Source organism: Cervus elaphus, chromosome 18 (genome assembly GCF_910594005.1).
Source record: "Cervus elaphus chromosome 18, mCerEla1.1, whole genome shotgun sequence".
In the NCBI taxonomy this organism is placed as follows: domain Eukaryota; kingdom Metazoa; phylum Chordata; class Mammalia; order Artiodactyla; family Cervidae; genus Cervus; species Cervus elaphus.
The window spans coordinates 95246998-95260331 of record NC_057832.1 but is presented as its reverse complement, the minus strand read 5'-3'; the positions used below and the strand labels follow the sequence as shown (position 1 = coordinate 95260331).

General features: G+C 38.6%; 1 long non-coding RNA gene across 1 annotated transcript; it reads right to left on the bottom strand.

The window, feature by feature from the left end:
• Nucleotides 1–3914: 3914 nt before the first annotated feature.
• Nucleotides 3915–7009, bottom strand: LOC122674897. The gene is made up of 3 exons (XR_006335076.1): nt 6957–7009; nt 5760–5831; nt 3915–4687 (listed from the first exon to the last, which is right to left on the bottom strand). It is a non-coding gene; the product is annotated as an uncharacterized LOC122674897 (long non-coding RNA).
• Between the last annotated feature and the right edge of the window lie 6325 nt (nt 7010–13334).

Sequence of the window (13334 nt, the reverse complement as noted above, 5' to 3'; positions counted from 1 at the left end):
TAACAAAACATCCCAAAATTGGTGGCATAAAATGACAATCATTTGTTCTCCCGTGGACAGGGCACTTGGCGTGGCTTTGTTTCAGGTTGCTGGCAGTGGGCCTTCGAAGTCGCTGCCCCATGCTGTGGGTCCATCCAGATGTTTTATGAGTCTCATTCTGGGCCAGACACTACCTCGAGATGGTCTTCCAATGACAGTTTGGAAGATCCCAGATACATGAGAAAGAGCCTGTAAGGTTTCTTCATGTGCAGGCTCTTCTGCCGGAACCTGCACGTGGTTATTTCTCTCATGTTCCATTGGCTGGAGCAGGTCACAGAGAAGAAACTTGTTCCTCCTACAGAAGTGGATGGGGGAGTGACTCCAGCTGAACAATAAGGGATTCTATTCAAGTTGTAGACAGTAACCCGACCTCCTTGTTTTACAGAGAGGAAGATGGCAACTGCAAACATGTGGGTGTTATGTGTATGTGACATGTTTCAGGGGACATGATAGCTTAATTTCAAAACTGGAATAATGACCGGAGTAATTAAAATGGGAAATTCTACTATATTTCAATATAGTGCTCTATATGATATACTGATATATTTTTACCAAATGATAAAATGAACTATTGCTTCTTGAATGCTTATTGGAGCTTATTTGAACCTTTTTTTTTTTTTAATTAATGGCCTCTTCCTCCACACACATGCACATCTACATATAAGCACGCACATCTGCAGACAGATAGTAGACAGATTGGTGGATAGAGAGGAAGAAAGAGGAGAGAACACAAACGTAGAAATGGAATTATTTACTGAATATAAAGCCAAGCCAACCCTAACTGAATTTGGAGCTACAGGTTTTTTTCTTTTCTAGGAGTTTAGACATTTCAAGGACAAAATAGAAGCTGCTAGGCACTCCCCTTACCAAGTTTGTCATTTTGTTAACAGGAGTGTGAAGTGTGGTTTGAGAATCAGGGCAACAAAACCTAGCAAAGCTAGAATTTGTATTCCTCTTCTTTCACTGGGATGGAAAACAAAAATTAGCATTTTAAAAATTTGCTAGATTATTATTATTTTTTTTAATCTCAGGAAAGCAGGATGTGCTGACAAGATAGGTTAATCGAAGCCATAGGAAGAAAGAACATTTTCTCTCTTGACATAAACCCCGTGAGTATCAGAAAAAAAAAAAAAAAAGGAATTGCTACAACAGAAAAAAAATACTATTACAGCTGTGACTGGTGATCTGTACAGAACAGCCTGCCAATCTCACCCAGAATCACTCCGGAATTCACCCACCACACATACACTAAGCTGCAGATGGTTGTCTTGCTTTTCCAATGGCAGAAATCTCGGAACTGTTGGAATTAACCAACACTTAACTTTCTGAACAAGTTTTAAAATTTTTCCCACAGATTTCTTCTTTAATCCACTGGATGTAGAAAGAGCATATAGTTAATTTACATACCAATTTGCAACCCACTTGGAGAAGGGAATGGCTACCCACTCCAGTATTCTCGCCTGGAGAATTCCATGGACAGAGGAGCCTGGTGGTCTACAGTCCTTGGGATCACATAGAGTTGGACATGATTGAGTGACTAACACTTCCACTTTCACACTTTTGATGGACCCATGCTGTGCTGATTTGTTAAAGGAGGCAGAGTTTGGAATTCGCTCTACAAAACAAAAGGCAAAATTCACACTTTCTTGATAATAATGACTCTACTCTTAGAACTTTAACTTGTGCTGGTATCCAATTTAGGCTTTGGTTTTTCTCAGATTTATAATAACTACCATAGAATGTATCTTCCAGATGTTTCCCTCACTTTGGGTTTCCATTAAATTAATGAAAGGGCTGACATATTCCAAGAAACACCATATTCTCCCCATATGCAAAAACTATTCATTTTTTCTCTGCAAGAATCCAAAGTAATATTTTCAGCTCATGAAGGGAGGGATTCGGTGGTTTAAATGTCTTTAAGACAAAATTGGCCTTTCTGTAGTTAAACAAAAAATCTCTTATATTTCTTTTCCATTACTAGCTTGCCTTCATATCCTAACATAAATAGAAGAGTTAATTGGAAAGAAGAAGAATCTTTTCATATGATCATAGAAGGGATGCAAAGGAAAGAATAGAAAGACCAGTGTTTTTCTTTTCTCTTTTAAGAAACTGTTTACTGAAGCATGTTTTCCAACGCGAGCAATTCAGACACACAAAGACAAAAGAAAAATAGGCAGATAGATGGATATTGAAATTCCATCTCTGCAAATAGCAACCTGTGTGACCTTGAGCCAGTTATTTATGTTTTAATTTCCTCCTCATGATGAGGATAAAATAATATATGCAAAGTATGTGGCCCTTGGTGGGAATTCAGGAAATGATCATTATATTTAGAGGGGCTTCACAGGTGGCTCAGTGGTAAAGAATCTGCCTGCCAATGCAGAAGATGCAAGAGACCCAGGTTCAATCTTTGGGTTGGGAAGATGCCCTGGAGGAGGAAATGGCAACCATTCCAGTATTCTTGCTGGGATAATCCCATGGAGAGAGGAGCCTAGTGGGCTACAGTCCATGGGGTCAAAAAGAGTCAGACACCAGTGAGTGACTGAGCATGCATCCATATAATTATATTTGGGAAAATAGTAGTATGTGGCAGGCAAAGAGTTCAACCTTTAGATTTAAGATGGATCTGGGTTCAGATTCAGACTCCTCCACTGGCTATGTGAATAACCATTGATGGGTTTATCCTGAAAGAGATTTAATTTCCTGATTTTTATGGTGCCAGAGGGTAAGGGGAAATTCTTGACCCCTCTGCCTAGCTTGGCAGATGGCTGTCACTCAGTAAGTGGTAGCTCATAGTAGTAGTGACGGAAGTAGAAGCAGTACTCAGAGTGAACCAGTGAAGATCATTATTTGATAAAATTTTTATAATTTATTTTCTTTATATGGTATTTTTGGGGCTTCTCAGGTGGCACTAGTGGTAAAGAACCTGCTTACCAATAGAGGAGACATAAAAGACTCAGGTTCGATCACTGAATCAGGAAGATCTTCTGGAGGAGGGCATGGCATCCCACTCTGGTATTATTGCCTGGAGAATCCCATGGATAGAGGAACCTGGCAGTCTACAGTCTACAGGGTCACTAAGAATTGGACACAATTGAAGTGACTTAGCAGGCACATACAGAATTTTAGCTCCTGTTCCAGATAAAAAATAGAGTAAGATCTTCCTGAGAAGCTCTACTGAAAGCAAATTTATTTCCTAACACCTCATCTATCCTAAGCAACCCATACATGGCTCCAAAAGACTCATAACTGTCATTGTGACTTTCTTTAAGGATTCCTTCCATTGCAGTCCTAAGGGGTGAGCTCTCATAGGTGGGGAGGGCATCATGCACTTAGAAACCCCGAGGGGTGACAAGAAGGAAGAAGTCTATCTCTCATATTTGCCTTCTTACCCCTATGTTTCTTGATTTCCTGGGGAATACTGTCTCCCTGGAGAAAACCTAAGCATTTTAAATTTGGAAGATAAGACTGAAAGATCAAAGGAGTGCTCCAGAGGCTGCCTCAGTCACCCGTTCACCCCCTGATGACTCAAGCCCTGGAGTCTGCAAAATTGTGGACACGGCTCTTTCAACATCCTGTGAGCTTGGTGGGGAAGACAGCTTGCTGTAAAGATTAATCTCACTGGGCCACTGATTGTATATTCTGCTGCTTATCCAGGAAGGTAATCACTATGTTCCAGCAAGGTAGACATAAAGTAAATCTTATTTCTATTTAGAGATAATGGGTAAAAGAGAAAGAAAAAAAAAACACAGCAAGAGTCACTGTTTTTACCTGACATTCTTCTTTGGGTTTCTTCAAATGTTACTGACCTTTGTAATTCAATTGATCAAATTTGCCATTTCACTCATTTTTATTTAAGGTGATTTAAAAAACAAAGTCCTCCTTTTTGTTTACATGGTGCCACAAAAAAAATTAATCATTTTTTAAAAAGTGAAATTCACTCAATCTGTGTATCTCCTGAAGGACAAACTTCAGTTGAACTACTGGTTTGATTGATTTCCCCTCTGCTACCCTGAATTAACCAGATAAATTTTATTCAATAGATAGTCTCATTCCCAAACTTCAATCAAAGGACATTTGTAGGTCTGGCTGCATTAGAATCATCTTGGAAACTTTCCAATAAATACAGATTCTTGGGCTCATTCCTGATACTTCAGATTCAGAAGCTCCTGACTCAGGAATCTGCATTTCAACAAAGATAATAGAGATTTTGGTAGCTTCCTCGGGATCTGTTGCTGTGATTGCCTTGATGATTTAACAGAGATTATTTGATCAATCTTTCTAATATAAGTAAGTCTATGAAACAGTGGTATAATTTCAGAGAACTAGCTCTGAAGCCTGTGGGGTAAGCATGGGAGTTGAGAAGCATCTACACTGGGGGTTATTTGGGGTTATTTTCTCTCCCTACTTCCTCATCGGTTATGATCACTGATGTCTTTCTACATGTTTTTCCCAATATGGTAAATAAATAAATGAATGGATGAATAATGATGCTGCTCTCTCAGTAGGAGCAGGAATATTGAAAAGAGGCTAGATTTGAGTGCCTTTATGAATTACTCTGAGCCTTAGAAACTCTGGATTCAGATGAGAAGATGGCTTTAGCATTGTTGCAGCTGTATTGGCAAAATTTGCAAGTGGGCTGTTGACTCTGCAAGACACAAAGAGACCCTTGTCATAACCACCTGACATTACTGTCCAAGAAAGTTGCATCTCTAATTCCTGCTGATGTCAATCATTTTACTGGCTCCACAGCTGAAATTCCCAGCTCCTAAATCCAGCCAGATTTTTAGCCAATCTTTGCTACTAGTCAGAAAGTGAGGATGAAAGATGTGGATCACTGGTATAAACCCTTTCTCCAATATTAGATGGAAGGAGCAAAACTTAAAGTACGTGCCCTTCTCAAAGAGCCATTTTATTGCATACAGGGTAGCATCTATTTTGTAGGAATGATCATGGAGAACAGGGTTAAAGGCATTAAAAAGTAGGCATGTCAATTTCTAAAGTATTTAGAAAAATGATCATTTTATGTAAGAATGTCAGCAATCTGGTAAAAAAGGCTTTCTAAAAAGTCTATTCTGTTAAAATGTCCCAATATGGGACAAATGTGGTATTTTTTTTTCCAAAGTAGTCACTTGGAAAAGGAACAGCTGCAAACATTTAAAAGGATCTGATGCAACCCTGAGCCATCATAGCAGGATACTATTGGAATTCTTTGCAACTGCGATTCTTAAGCAGCAGAAAGGTTCACATAACAACTAGTAAGCTACAGAAGGATGTGAGATGGCCAAAAGGTGTAATGATTACTTACAAACAATAAAGCTTCTTTGCTTGCTTTGCTACAAAGCAGAAATAGTCACAAAGCAGAAATGCCTTCACAGAAGCCATACGAAGGATGTGAATAGAATCTAACTTTGATGGGGTCCATCATGCTTGTTATAGGATTCACAGTATGAACTCATCTTTATCCTTCCCTTTCTTAGTATGGTTGTTGATGCCAAGTCTAATTAGAATGATCTATATTGATGGATGGATGGTATGTGATACCACTGATAACCTTCCCAGCCCCTCTTCTTTGGAACTACCCTTCTCATCTTTATTTGTACTGTATGTCCCATACCTTCAGCCTGTAGTTTAGTTAGTAACTAGACACCTGACCCAAGTTGGATTCATCTCATTCTCTCTTCAGAATCTGGTTTTATTTAGACTAGTTGGGAACTTACCCATGATAAAATATATACGATTCCACCCAAATCATGATGCTGTAGGAGGGTTGTATTGGATTGCTCCATTTCCTTAAACAGCAAAGGAAATGAGAATTAAAAATAATGAAATAAAAAGAGAGCTTAGAAACAACCAGGATTCTGTGACACACTCTTTTTTCTTCTATCCCCCTGATATTATAGAAAGAACCATGAAATACCCCAATATCAGAGCATATTTTATTAACGATAATAGTGATAATGCTCGTCATTAAAAACAGCAACATACTTATTATTTAATGTATTCTTAATAATAAAATTTGAGCAAACTCTGGGAGACTGTGAAGGACAGGGAAACCTGGCATGCTGCATGCAGTCCATGGGGTCGCAATGAGTTAAATATGACTCAGCAACTGAACAGCAACTGCCTCTGATGGCTGGAGCTGTGATTTGCCAGGTCATCCACCAGCTGGAACCTCCCCACCAGGGCTCCCAGAGGTGTGTGTACAGAGGACAAAGTCAATGGCCCACTGTGGATCACTAAGTGGTGTCCAATTCAAACTCCTCTCCTTCAAGACCATGGTTCTTTACCTCCTCTGGCCTAAGGCCTCACCCCTTTCTTCTAGTTTTAGTTCTGATGCCAAATCAATAAACCAACCAATTAAACAAACAAACCGTGGGGTAGGGGAGAACTCAAGGAAAAGAATCAAAAGAACTCTAACGTACACACCATGACTTTCCCCTCGGTTCTACTTGGCATTGTATCACAGTGCTTTCTCAAGCTTTAATGTGCACACAGATCAACTGAGGCTCTTATTAAAATTCAGATATCGATTTGAGTTCTCTCTCGAGTGGGGCTGAAATTCTGCATTTCCAACAAGCACACAGTTGATGCCAATGACCCTCAACCTGCGCATCAAGATTTAAGGTCAAGTGAGGAAAATGCTTTAGACTACATTAACCAAATGGGGGGTATGGGGAAAATTAGAAGGAATCCTTCAAAGAGGGAGTCCCAATTGCTATTCAAAGAGAACCCACCACATAGACTTGGGAGAGGCCAACTTCTCCTGAGTCCCATGGCCACCTGGCATTCTGGGTTTTGACAAATATCTCAACTCCAGTTCAGGAGTTGAAGTAAAAAGCAAAAAGCAGGTATGGTTTCCTTGTGATCTTCCTACATAGGGGCTTCCCAGGTGGCAATAGCAGTAAAGAACCCACCTGCCAATGCAAGAGATGTAAGAGACACAGGTTCAATCCCTGGGTTGGGAAGATCCTCTGGAGAAGGGCATGGCAACCCACTCCAGTGTTCTTGCCTGGAGAATCCCATGGACAGAGGAGCCTGGTGGGATGCAGTCCATAGGGTCACAAAGAGTTGGACACAACTGAAGCAATTTAATACACATGCTTCCTCAAAGGATTTCTCATCTGAATAAGTGGTGGAAGTTTCATTTATTGGAAAGAACCACTTTACAATGTTGTGTTAATTTCTGCTGTACAAGGCAGTGAATCAGCTGTATGTATACATACACCCCCTCCTTCTTAGATCTACCTCGCGCCCTCTACCCAGACAAACCCCACCTATCTAGGGCATGCAGCTGAGCTCCCTGTGTTATATAACAGGTTGCCCCACTAGCTATGTATTTTACACATGGTGGTACATATATGTCAACACTACTCTCCCAGTTCATTAAAAACAGCCCTCAGAATGGGAGAAAATATTTGCAAATGAAGAAACTGATAAGGAAATAATCTTCAAAACACATAAATGTCTCATGCAGCTCAAGATCAAAACAGCAAACAACCTAATCAAAAAAAATGAGCAGAATACCTAGTCATTTCTCCAAAGAATATATACAGATAGCCAGGAGACACATGAAAAGATGCTCAATATCTCCAATTATTAGAGAAATGCAAATCAAAACTCCAATGAGATATCATCTCACACCCGTCAGAATGGCCATCATAAGGGAAAAAAAAACTGGCAAATTTTTAAGGAGACAAATTTATACGACCCGGAAAAACCATTGAACAGCATCTTGGTGTGGAGACCCAGGTTTATGTATGCTTACATAGCCCAAGAGATGATTTTAATATCTTCTTCTGGTTAAGAACTCCTGAATAGCAATTACACTGTACCCCTCACAAACACACATTTGATTAAATACATTGAGGGTCTATTCATAGAGCCCATGTTAAACACTTTATTGCTAGGTCTGAGGGTAATCACACTGTGTAATAAATCTTTTTAATGGGCGTGTCCTTGCCAGTACTTGGAAAAGCATAATTTTTATATGTTATTGATCTATAATACTTTAATTGGACTTATAACTTTAAGTATGCAAATATTGGGCTTCCCAGGTGGTGCTAGTGGTAAAGATCCCTCCTGCCAATATAGAAGACTTAAGAGACATAGGTTTGATACCTGGGTCGGGAAGATCCCTTGGAGGAGGGCATGCCAATCCACTCCATTATTCTTCCTGGAGAACCCCATGGACAAGGGAGACTGGCATGCTGCAGTTCATGGAGTCACAAAGAGTTGGACATGACTTACTCATTGAACAACAAAGAGAATAAGACTCCTTCCAGGGTCCCTTATACGTGAATAGTTCTCGGTAGTTTACACTTTATTTCTATGTATAGTACCAAATTTATTCCTGCAACATGTTAAAAACAATCATTTTCTCTTTTATAGATGAAGAATTCAAGAAAGATTATTAAGTATTTGCCAAAAATCACAAAATTACTAGGTAACAAAGCTAGGATTTAAGCAAGTCTTGTAAGACACATAGTCTCTGTGACATACTGCTGGTGTTTAAATCAGTATAATAATTTTGAACAAATAAATCTATTATGCAAACTGTTGAAGTCTATTGAAAATTATCTTTCAATTAAAAGAAACTTAACTGCTTGATTTAGTTTTCTGTTTTAATCATAACGAAAAGTTAACACTCTTTGTGCTTCTGGAATTATATTATGCATCTTCTATTCTCTGTCCAAAGGCCAGATTGACAGTTGAGAAGCAGAAGGAGCTGAAACCAGGATAAAATAAACAGAAACCATTTCACTGGTAACAGTGTTGCAGTATTCCCTTTTAGAGGAAGAAATTTTTAATGGAGTATTTTATTGCCATCTGTGAAAAGCTCAGTTTCAATTACAGAAAAAAAATTGAAAATAATTTTTGGATCAAATTTTGCTCTGAACTGTAAAAAGGTTTTGTTTTTAACAGAAGGCTCTGGAAACTGGTAGAAGTCATCACCTTTTTCCTGTGAGGTGATCTTGATGTCATGAAAGAAAGGAAAAGATTCAAACGGATTATAGGCAAGGGGAAAAAATAGACTCACATTTAACTCATGGCCCCAGAGACTTTACCTCTTAAAATTTATTTGTGTAGTTACAAAATCCTTTAGCAGTTGAATGCCATTCCTCTCAGCCTCACAGCTGTCTCTCGAATTTTCTTCTCTATCAAGCCAATGTTTATTTCTGTCAGAAGACTAAATTACAAGTCGTTTGACACTTCTAGTTTATCTTCTTTAGCTGCAAAGGTTAATTTAATGCTTTCTCTCCTGCATTTTAGAAATAGTTCTGAGAGCAGCAGCTTCATAAATGGAAAAAGATTCAGAACTTGACATTCTAGTCACTTGGATTCCAAGGCCATTGCGAGGTTTGCCTTCATAAGCCAAGTCTAAGCCTTTGTCTCATATTGAAATGTGCCTCCTGTTGCCTCATCACCTCTGGGGTGTACCTGTTCACCTTCCAGATTCAAGACTGTCATCCCCCAGAGGGTGAGTGTATCAGAGGCTGAAGGCTCCATCTGAGAGGCAAAATTTCAACATAATTTATTTCAACTTTGATACGTCTCATTTTGTAAGATATTCAGAACCATTTTGTAAAGTAAAAGGAGATATTTATACCAGTTAATGGTGATCCTAATGTTATTTCATGTTAAAAAAAACATTTACTCTTTTCTATCTCCAGTGAGCCGACTCATTGGAAAATATTCTGATGAAAGATTGAGGGCAAGAGGAGAAGGGGGTGACAGAGGGTGAGCTGGTTGGAGGGCATCAGCAACTCAATGGACATGAATTTGAGCAAATTCTGGGAGACAGTGGAGGACAGAGGACCCTGGTGTGCTGTACTTCATGGGGTCACAAAGAGTCAGACTCAATTTAGCAACTAAACAACAACAACAATCTGCTACTAGCAAAAAATAAAACAATTTGCCAGTTGCCAGGCTGATTAGATTTTAGCAGTAAATGATTTTTCTCTTTTGTCTTTTTTTTCAGCATAATAGGGAATGTTAAATCATGGTAACTAGTGAACTCAATTGAATTCCGTCTGATATTTACATTTGATTGCTCCTCACTAAACATTAGAAATTCTTTTTTAAATTGATACTCTTCCCTGCCTAAATTAGAAATTCAAGAAAAAATTATAGAACAAAGAATAGGATGAGATCAGATGTCAAATTAATAACTTTTCTAAAAATAGAAAAATTAATGAAGTCTAGTTAACTTAGTTTAAGAAAACTTTGTCCAATGCCTATTTTGTCAGGCACTGTGGTACATGAATTGCAAAAGAAAAAAAAAAAAAACCTTTGCCTTTGGAAATTAATTACCTTGATCAAAAATTATTTTACATCATAAAATATAGGACTTGTATCACAATTTTTCTACTTATTTTGCTGTAGATTAAAAACAGATAATCTCAGTTAACTGACTTCACTGAGCTAAACCATTTTCAACAATTCCTTTACAGAAAATGATTCTGGAAATGAGCAGTTTTCCATAATATCAGAGAGCAATTTAGCTGGAAACCATCCATTACCACAAATAGAATTTATATAACTCAATTTTACTGCCATTAAAAGGTCAACTATGAAAGGCTTTATTAATGTTATTTCCTTCCAAAGAAGTTGTTTCTATCAAAAATAATTAGTCACAGAAGTAAAAAATGATCATTAACTACTTCTTTAATCTGTATTCATTGTTTTTAATCTCTTTAGACTTTTGCCCTACTCATGATAAATATACATGTATATATGTATATAGTTGTTGTTTAGTTGCTAAGTTGTGTCTGACTGTAGCCTGCCAGCCTCCTCTGTCTGTGGAATTTTTCAGGCAAGAAAACTGAAGTGGGTTGCCATTTCTTACTCCAGGGGATCTTCCTGACCCAGGGATCAAACCCGGGTCTCTTGCATCTGCTGTTTTGGTAGGCAGATTCTTTACCACTGCAACACTTGGGAAGCCATGTATATATAATATATATACTTTTTAACTCTAAAGACTGCAACATGTATATACATATATACATATGTATATGTATATATATATACACACACACACACTGTTTAACTGTAAAGACTGCCTACTAAGTGAGAAAATTAGAGGTACAGACTTCCTTTGAAGAAGGAGTATTTTCCATTGAGTTGCCTTCTAATCTATAATCAGTGGTAAGCGTCTTCTCTTTGAAGAGCAGAAGGGAACTTCCTAGAAGCTTTATCCTAGGTTGTCTCAGTTACTGGCAGTCTCCAATAGTGTTTCACCAAGCAAACAGACATCCTGAGACTAACAGAATAGGAGCTTAAGCTTGAACAGAGCCCAGCCTGCCAGTTCTCTGTTAGGAAGGCATCTTTTAGCAACCTTACATCCTTACATCCTTACATCTCAACCAATTGCGTCCTGATGAAACTCCTTGTATAAACAGACCAGGACAGTGAGTAAACCCACAACCAACCAACCAAGCTCCAGTTACAGTTGATTCTCATTTCCATACACACAGCCATGTCTTACTCTTTCAAAAGACAGGCTGATCTTTCAAAAGAAACAGCTGATTGTGCCTCACTTAGGAAAATGACCACTCGATGCTAATTAGAGAAGTGATAAATCTACAAAGTTTTATAATCATAAATCAAAATAATAATAAAAAAAAGCCTGGATTTTCCCCCTACTGAAGGTACACTAAAAAACAGAACCCTAATGCGCAGAGTCATTAGCCAAATGAATGTAATTGCCAGAAAGTTGAACCACACCTCACTGCTGCCAGCACGATTTCTCCTGACAATCCAGGGCTATTTTAAGTGCAGCAGAATAGACTTAAACAGCCAGCTTTCTCCATGTGGGGTATGGCAAGGCTGCATAGAGGTGGAGTACAGAAAGTGAGTGCTTTAGGAAGTGACTTCTAGCTCTGGTTCTTCTTTGTTGTATGAACATCTAATTTACATGGGTAAACAAACACCTCCAAATGAATTAGATGCTCACAGAACAAAAGCTGGAGACTCATGAGCAAAATGCCGATGATTGAGAGCTCCAAAGTATTAAGGGGCAGTTTATAAGTTTGCTATTTTTGGAGGAAAAGAAATATATATGATGTATGATAATTAGAGAGTCTGAATGCAGTAGGCACGTATTTGTCAGTTCTGTGGTGCAAAATGCAGCTTCCAATTTCAGCTGGCGTGTCTTTCTTTCTGTCATTTTTACAGGTAGACCAGGATAGCTCTGCTTCTGGCTGTGGTCTGTGGGTGGACCCAAGCTGGAGGGTACAGGTCCCTGAGCCATCTTTTCCTGGCAGAGGTCAGAAGCCCCTCAATGGATGAGAACACATGAGAGACGCTTCTTGGGTTAAAACTGAAACTCAGTCACTTTTTCCCACCTTCCTCTGGGCCTAAGCAAGTTCCCTGGCTAAGCCCACTTCTGATGGGATAAGGATGTTTGCTTCTCCATGGAGCTGGGGGAAAGAAAATGACTATTTGCTGAAAGATGTGCTAATCTGACAAAACTTGCTTTCCTCATAATTGAGAAAAAGTCATTAATTAAAAAAGAAACAAAATAAAAATCACTGGATATAACCCATCACAAAAAGATCATCAGTGTTAATCTGTAGCATATATCCTTCCTCTTTTACTTACAAGCACAGAGTAGAGTGAGTGGTGGAAGGCATTAATGAACGTTTCATGGAAGAGGGGCAGGGTTACCAGGAAAGGGAAAAGGAGGACAGTTTCCAAACTTAGTGGGATATTAAATCAGCCTGTCTCTGTTTTTGTGCCTCTGAGTCCCAGTTTTACTTTGTAAGATGGGCTAACAGGGTTTCTCCTGACAATCCAGGGCTATTTTAAGTGCAGACAGAATAAACTGCCAGCTTTCTCCATGTGGGGTATGGCAAGGCTACATAGAGGTGGAGTACAGACAATGAGTGCTTTAGGAAGTGACTTCCAGCTCTTCTTTGTTGTATGAACATCTAATTTACGTGGGTAAACAAACACATGAGTTGTGTCTACCTCATGATGCAATGTGAAGATTAAATGAATTGTTGACTGTAGATGGAATATAACTTACAACATGATAAATGATCAGGAAGAATTAGCCACTATCCATAAATGTAATGTGTCAGTGTTTTAAGTATTGGTTTGTTCAGCTTATATGTGTTATCCATACTCCTGCTTGCTTACAGAGTGGCAGAACCTCCCAGAACCTAAACCAGTGGTCATCTAGTACTTCCCAAAATAAGTACTATTTATTTCGTGTCCTCTTGTACATTTTTTACTTCTAAGATTTAGACATCTAAGATTTTCCATAATGAGTTTAAATAGATATGATTAGT